The following is a 7,604-nucleotide window of genomic DNA, read 5'->3' as shown; positions in this document are numbered from 1 at the left end:
CTACAATTCACTTCCCTGAAAGTCTATTAAGCAATAAATAAAGATTAAAGAAAAACGTACACAGAAAATTATTCATATTCAGGATAAACTTTGAAAAAGAATTTATATATTGCTCCTAATCAAAGCTTCATCCCTTTTTCCTTTTTGTCATCCTCATCCCCATTACTAGGACCTGGGGTAGTTGCTCTTGAAGAAGCGGGCGATGAGGGCTCTGACACAGGACGAGGGTATTTAATATGGCGAACACCACTTTCGTCTTTAATGGTCACATCCGGGAAAACTTTGTAAAGGGCCAATAGCCTTGCTTTTTTATAGTAAACCGCAAGGGATCGCCAGTCTAGAAGGTCACTTAGACGCTCAGTACGATTCCTTTGTATGATTCTTTGTCTACGGTTCAACCGAACAAAATCATGCATATATGTAACAAGCTGAGATATTGAATCATCAAGGGCAATAAAACGGCGGTCTACAATATAAATACCATAACTGGTTGGATCTTCTATATGATCAGCCATGAAACAACCAAACCCTGAAAGGTTTGTAGTTACAGATGGAATACCCATTACGGTGCACTCAGCGGGTGTATAGCCCCATGGCTCATAGTAACTTGGGAAGACCCCTAAGTGACAGCCACGTACGAAATCTTCATAATCTAGTCCAATAAGTGGATTGCTAGATGAAAGAAACTCAGGGTGAAAAACCACTTTCACTCGGTCACTTCTATTGTTAAACAGCTGACATCTTCTCAAGTTGCTAAGAACAGGATCAAAATGATCGTCAGCTACATTATGCGTTGTAATTGGTGGTAGGGAGGAACGCTGGCTTGCGAAGAGACAACGTTTTAGTCTGACAACGTCATCATTTGAAAGTAGTTCTTTGCTTTCTGGTATTTTGCCGCTAAGGCAAGCTCCATACATTCTTTTACCAATATCTTGCTGAAAAGCATAAAGAGTGTCTCTCAGGGTTTTTGCAATTGCTTGCCCACGAAGACTTTCAACATTATAGCTGTTGGTACGAGTTGGAAAAATCAAAAAAGCAATAACTGTTTTATCAGAGCCAGATTCTTTCATAATGTGGTTAAGTCGCGCCAAGCTTTCAATAAAAATATCCACACCTTTATTCCCAAACTCATATCTTCCTGCAATAAAAAAATACAATGTTTTATCAAGATCAAAGTCATGATGACCATAAAAATGACCGCGAACAAAGTCATCTATTTTTTCTTTATTCACAGCATGTAGGTTTTGGAATTCATGGACTGCACTAAATTTTTTCACGTTAAGTCCGTTTGGAGTTGTAATATCCGGCTTTCGATTCAGTATGTGTTCTGCTTCTATTCCTGTTATTTCAGACACAGTCGTAAATACGTGCGCTAAAAGTGTCGCAGCCTTCTCAATACAATATCGATGAAATATTTGGCGCCTACCGGCCTCAGCGTCAATGTCTAACTTATCTAAGTTATTGTAAAAGTCGATATTTCCTGCGCATAAATACCGACCAAGAAGAGTTGCATGTGTCGTGAAAATAGTAGACACTTTTATGCCCCATAGACGAGTCATGATGAGTCCAATCCTTGAAAGCCACTCATGAAAATGACATACTATTTTGGTAGGAATTGCAACCTCTTTGTTCGTAAAATTGTAAAACTCAGCAATAAACTGAGCAGCCATGAAGCCAAATAAAACACAATCGTTAGACTCCATATCACTATCAGGTATCCCAATTCCACTCTTATCAAAAAGTTCTTGCTTGTATTTTTTGATGTTATAGGATACAGAACTAACATCAAATAATATTACTAATGGGTTTCCATCTACTAACCAGCTACCAGTATGAATTCGGAAGCCGGTTTCACGAAGCTTAGAGACTGCATCACTTAACGGTCCAGGAGGGAACTCAAAGTCTTCCACTTCTCTTTTAACAAATTGTTCTTTGTATGGACCTAAAAGCACATACTGACTCCCCAATTCTTCAACAGACATTTCAGTCTTAGATCGAATCACAGTATATATTCCACCCACTTTATTTGCTACCTCCCAAGCACATTCAAATGTCCAGATGTTTCCAGTGGTTTCCACTTTGTTGAAACGGCAGACGTTATGCGTTGTTGATCTGTCAGACATGTTTCAAGGATTGGTTCAAATCTAAAAAAAATTAGAAATAATTTTAGTACAAGATGATAAAAACAAAATAAGGTATTAAACATTATACAAAGCCTTATGAAGTTATATAGACGAGTGTGCAACAGCGTTGCTACCGTTCGGAGTAAACTGTACCAGGTTTCCGACTAATATTGTACCATAAGGTATTCATTTGTACCATCTTAACAATAAGTTGAAAATGTGCTATAACAAGAATTATTTTTGTGATAAACTGAAATTTGAATAGATATTCGAGTTAGAAAGGAGCAAATAAAACCAAAATGTACTTTAAAATTTTATTTTATTTTATTAAATTTTTTAAATAATTTTATTAAAATTTTATTTTACCAAATAAAACATCTAAAGCCGAACCGGCCAGCCATAACAAAAACAAAGAAATGAATAAAGACGAAGCTATGGCCCGTTGAAATCGTAAAGTAAGTAATTGTGTATGATATATTTTATTTTAATCTATTTTAGTTTTATATATATTTGTTAGTTTTAGTTTCTAGTTTTCTTTTTTTTACACTGGAGACGCCTTGTTATATGCGAGTGAAATATTCTTTGGATTTTTGTTGTTTCTCTTCGCTTTTATTTACTGGCCAATGACCCGTTTGTCGTCTTTATGTTCATTTCTTTGTTTTTATTGTACCAAAGAAGTTGCAAATGTACCCAACTTTAAGATGACTTCTACAATGCACCCCAAACAACACAATTGCACCGCTTTGGCAACACTGGTGTGCAATTGCTCAATTTTAGTAAGGATATTTAACATTTGCGGAATGTGAAACAAAAATCAGAACAATAGTCTAATAGTTGAATTCACAAGTTCCGACATGGGATGGCGTGCACCTCCCAGGAGGACAACTTAGAGTGCAACGGGGGATTTTTGTTTTTGTTTTTCTTTAGGTTGAGTAACCTGAAAGTATTTTAAAATAAGCTAATGGATTTTTTCTGATTCATGTAATTTGGTAAGAATTCAACCATTATTAGCAATCATACTAATGCGACCTAAGAAATACTAGCCCTACTAGAAACAAATTGCATTTTAAGCCGAGGCTCCGAAATAATTAACAAGATTGAGCACTCAATATTTGTTATGTTTTTTTTCGTTTTTTACGGTAAAAACAATTTCGAGAAGTGCTATTGCTTCAATTTATCTTTGTTTTCTAGCGTTGTATCTATTACTACTTAAATAATTAACTAACATCCTAAACTATAAGTTAAACCAAATGGATTAAGATCCATTCATAATGAAATTTCATTAAGGCCAAGATTTAGCTCGAGCTAATTTGAGCAAATCAGATTTTGCGTACGCTGTTCTGATTGGAGATATAATAATAATATTTTTTTATTACCCACTATGAACAAAAAGAAGTGGAGTACATCAAGAACAAAAACAAAAAAAATAACAACAAAAAAAAAGCAAACTCGTACACTTAACAATTATTTACATAAAACGACGTAAATTATGGTGCGCAGTAAGACCTGCAGATAACGGCAGCTTTCCCGCAAGCACAGTCACTTTTTCCCGTAAATCAGGGAGGCCGAATCGCGATCATACATGCCGGTTCCGGAACCACGGAGGAAGGCACAAAAGCTACCGTGAAAATTTAAAATAATAATTCCGGATAGAATTCAGATGTTTAGGCTTCAGAATTAAAAGAAAACCAGATAAAAAAAAGAATAGAATGGTCGCAAAATGAAGAATATAATTTCCCAAGCGCTTTTCTGTTGTACCTCCCTCTATTTGCAACAATTTTTGAATATCCTATCTGAATTTTCTTTTGCATTAGAAACTGTCAGAGCCCGACGGGTTTTGAGATTATTTGTAATGTGAAGACCAAGCCACCGAAAAGAGGAGACTCAGGGAATAGAGATAAAACCACAGTTAAGAGGGAGACTCGCACTCGAATTAAATGAAATTTATTCGAACTTATCAACGTTCAACACAGGCCCAATCCGTCTGAACTGGTCTGATATCCAGCTGACAGAATGTGAGAGGCCAACCCTAGAACGACTGACAAGGAGAACATCGTCCGCATAAGCGAGATACGAGGCATCAATTCCATCAGAAATGAAAGTCGAAGGCAAAGATAAAAGGATAGGAGCAATACATAACTTAAAAATAGTTGGAGAAAGCGCACCACCTTGACGGACCCCACGCCGAAGAAACACCTTTGAATCAGACTACTCCATTACATTTTACCCGAATAAAAGAGTTTGAATACCAGTACCGTAACAAAACAACAAAAGAAAGGTTAATATTGTTGGAAAAAAGGGAATAGAGTTCATCTGAGTGGACTATACTATCGAAAGCTTTCGAAAGATCAAGAGCACAGACATGAAGAGGAGATTTATTATTAACAGATTGCAGCGGGAGGGAAGCTAGAACACGATGGGCCTGCTGACATCCCAGCCTTTTTTGAAAGCTAAATTGGTTTTCACCAAAATTAACATTTTCTGAAATGAAAGGGAGAAGAATATATTCAAAAATTTTGCTAAAATTGCACGAAACAGAAATTGGTCGATAAGAACTACACTCTGGCGAAGTTTTTCCACGCTTCAAAACCGAGGTGACTGCCACAGAGAAAACTGTCGGGAACCATAGAAGTAGGTAAACACATCTGAAACAGTAGCTGAAGGTGATCTATCAAATTTGGAAATATATAATTTGGGCTATATATTTGCACATTAGAGGGGGGGGGTACATATTTGGACAGTCTGAAGTTAGATAACAATTCATAACATGCAGAACAATTGTGGCTAACAAATTTTGCAGGGAAGGGGTCATAACATTGAACCATCAGGAGCACGAGCGTCAGGAGAAGTAGAAAATCCATCGTAACATCGACAAAAAAAAATCCGTCAGAACCTCGAACTGTCATAACATCGAAAATTTTAAACTTTAGTTTTTTGGGGTTTAGGGGGAAAGGCACATAGGTTAGGTTAGATTACGCATTTAATATATGCTATGCTTTACCCCCACCCCCCCCCCTGATGTGCAAATATATAGCCGAAATTTGTTTCTAAACTATTATATACTTATTACTATTATAAAAACTTATATTTTCTGATGTTATGACGGTTTGATGTTCTGACGTTTCGTGCTTTTGACGGTTCGCCGAAATGGTAGCACCTCCATTTTGCATGCAGACCCTCTATACTTTACCCCACCCCCCTAAGGTGCAAATATATAGCCAACATTTGTTTCTAAGGTAGTATATTTATATTATACTTAGGTATACTCAATTAAGATTAACATAACTTCACTTCTTGACTGGTCGGCGCTATAACAAACATGTACCTTTTTTTAATTCGTCAATCAAAAATTTGTTTCTGTACATTTTTACTGCGTTTTTACGAGTCGTAAAAAATAGAGTGGATGTGTTACAACCTCCTCCCCCCACCCTGGATACAGCCTTGTCTGAGACCATCGCTTTTCCTGAGGCAATAATAATTTCAATGATTTAAAGGAGTGGCATTATTTGCTATGGGGCAGGGAGGAAACTGCCTCTCCCAAATCTCAGTTCCCCCCAGATCTAGTTTGCCTCCCCCCCAGCTGAAATTTAGTTTCTTCCAAAATCTTGTCAAAAATAAGATAAACCTGCATAATTCAAGCATCAACAGAAACAGATCAGTTTTTTAGTACATATTTACCTTTATAGCACTATAAGTTACCTTTATATAGTACTATAAAGTACTAAACAGTACCTTTATGGCACCAAACGGCTTATTTTTTTTTGTTTTTAGTATGATTTTCCCTTTGATTTGGGAAAATTGGCTCCAACTTTGCCCCCCCCCCCAGGATTTTGACGAAACTATGCCCCTAATTAAAAAAAATATGAAAATTGCAACTTTGAATAATACAACATTAAAAAACAATTATTGTATACTATATTTTGACTGACAAATTCAGACGCTTCGAACTGGACTTGTCAAGAAGTTTCAGAAACAGGGATAGGAAACATGAAACTAAGTGATTTAGAATTTATTTACTCAGCCAGGAAGGATGGAGGGCATAGGCATAGGTTAGGGCTAATGCAAAAAAAAAATCGAAATGTGTTTTGAAAAAAAGATCAAGTGAGGGAAAGTCACCACTTAAGCTGATTCAGGATTCGTAACTATTTTGGTACTTGTCCATTATTCGGAAAAAACCCAGACCACACTGGTTCGCAATATCAGACAATAACCGGTTTATTGCTTTCTGTACTCGGAGAGAATTAGTTTCGGCACAGTAGAAAACTATCTTGTAGCTATATTTCAATTAAATATTTAGTTGGTATTTCGGTTAGGTTACATTTTGCATGCGGGCCCACTACACTTAACCCCCACCCCCTAATGTGCAAATATAAAGCCCAAATTATATATATCCTATTTATCTTTCAAGCGTATCAGTTGTTTCAACCCGTTTACCTGCAAATTGAATCATCTTGGGTGTTTTCTGAATAATTGACAAATACCACTATTTTTCGAATAATCTTAATTCTAAATCTCTTTACTATAAGGTACAATAAATAACCACATAATGTATCATATCTAAATGTGAGAAAGTTTTTTTTTGTAATTAATATCAATGAAAAACAACATTTACCTTAGTGTTTCAGCAAAAGGACAAAGATTTAGAACTTCCAGTTCAATATTCTGATGAATACTGACTTATCAAAGACAATTAATCATATTATATTCAGGCCAATTCAAATTTTAACCTAATTAATCTCATGACTAATTTATGTTCTAATTTTGATTCGTGAGTGATATCATTATGCCTAAAAATTCCAATTAGCTTATCATGCAAGTTTTGCCCTTTGTAATGTCATTTTAAAGAATAAATATGTCAAACTTATGTAACTTCACAAATCCAACTCTGTAGTAACGACACTCCATCATTTTCGAAGTCAATGCTGTTACGCTATTTGAATATCTTCATAAAAAAGTTTTTCTGTACCCTCTCTTGCTTTTTCTACCAAGGTTTGCCCCCTCAGCCGCCATCCAACTTTAGCTAATTATTCCTTTTCTTCCTTTAATTATTCCTTTTTTCTGAAGGAACCTTTCTGATTATTTTACTGTAGTACTGTTAATAATAAATGTTATGAATCGAAAATAGCGTCAATTTTGCTATTTCTATGTAATGAATCAGAGGAAGGCAGACTAGCTGATGATTGCAAAATGCACTAGGAGAAATTGCTTTTAACTCAGATTAAATAAAAAAACAAGTTTTTTTTTTAACTGAAAGTAAGGAGTGACATTAAAACGAACAGAAATTATTCCGTATATGAAAAAGGCTGTCCCCTCCTCAACGCCTCGCTCTTTACGCTAAAGATTTTTATTGTTTTAAAAAACAGGTTTGTGAGAAAGAGTCTAACTTTATAAATAATGCTAGGAAATCCGGCGCCCCTTTAATAGTAATGTCCCTTCCTCCATGGAAAGATCCTCCCGCTACCAGAAAAAATCCCCCTTGAA

The 7,604-nt window shown here is 35.8% G+C and overlaps 1 pseudogene across 1 annotated transcript in view; it reads right to left on the bottom strand.

Annotated features, from left to right (window-relative positions):
* LOC148953753 (glycogen [starch] synthase pseudogene) overlaps nucleotides 1–6,765 on the bottom strand; it is a 6,961-nt pseudogene extending 196 nt beyond the window's left edge. The window contains exons 1-2 of the transcript XR_016143767.1: nucleotides 6,736–6,765; nucleotides 1–2,144 (exon numbers count right to left, since the gene is read on the bottom strand). The exon at nucleotides 1–2,144 is cut by the window's left edge and continues 196 nt beyond it. The product of XR_016143767.1 is annotated as a glycogen [starch] synthase pseudogene (transcript). The remainder of the gene's footprint in view (nucleotides 2,145–6,735) is intronic.
* Between the last annotated feature and the right edge of the window lie 839 nt (nucleotides 6,766–7,604).

Source organism: Artemia sp. Qi Xiang Cuo, chromosome 3 (genome assembly GCF_049724085.1).
Source record: "Artemia sp. Qi Xiang Cuo chromosome 3, ASM4972408v1, whole genome shotgun sequence".
Lineage (NCBI taxonomy): Eukaryota > Metazoa > Arthropoda > Branchiopoda > Anostraca > Artemiidae > Artemia > Artemia sp. Qi Xiang Cuo.
This window is presented reverse-complemented; position numbering and strand designations above follow the sequence as displayed.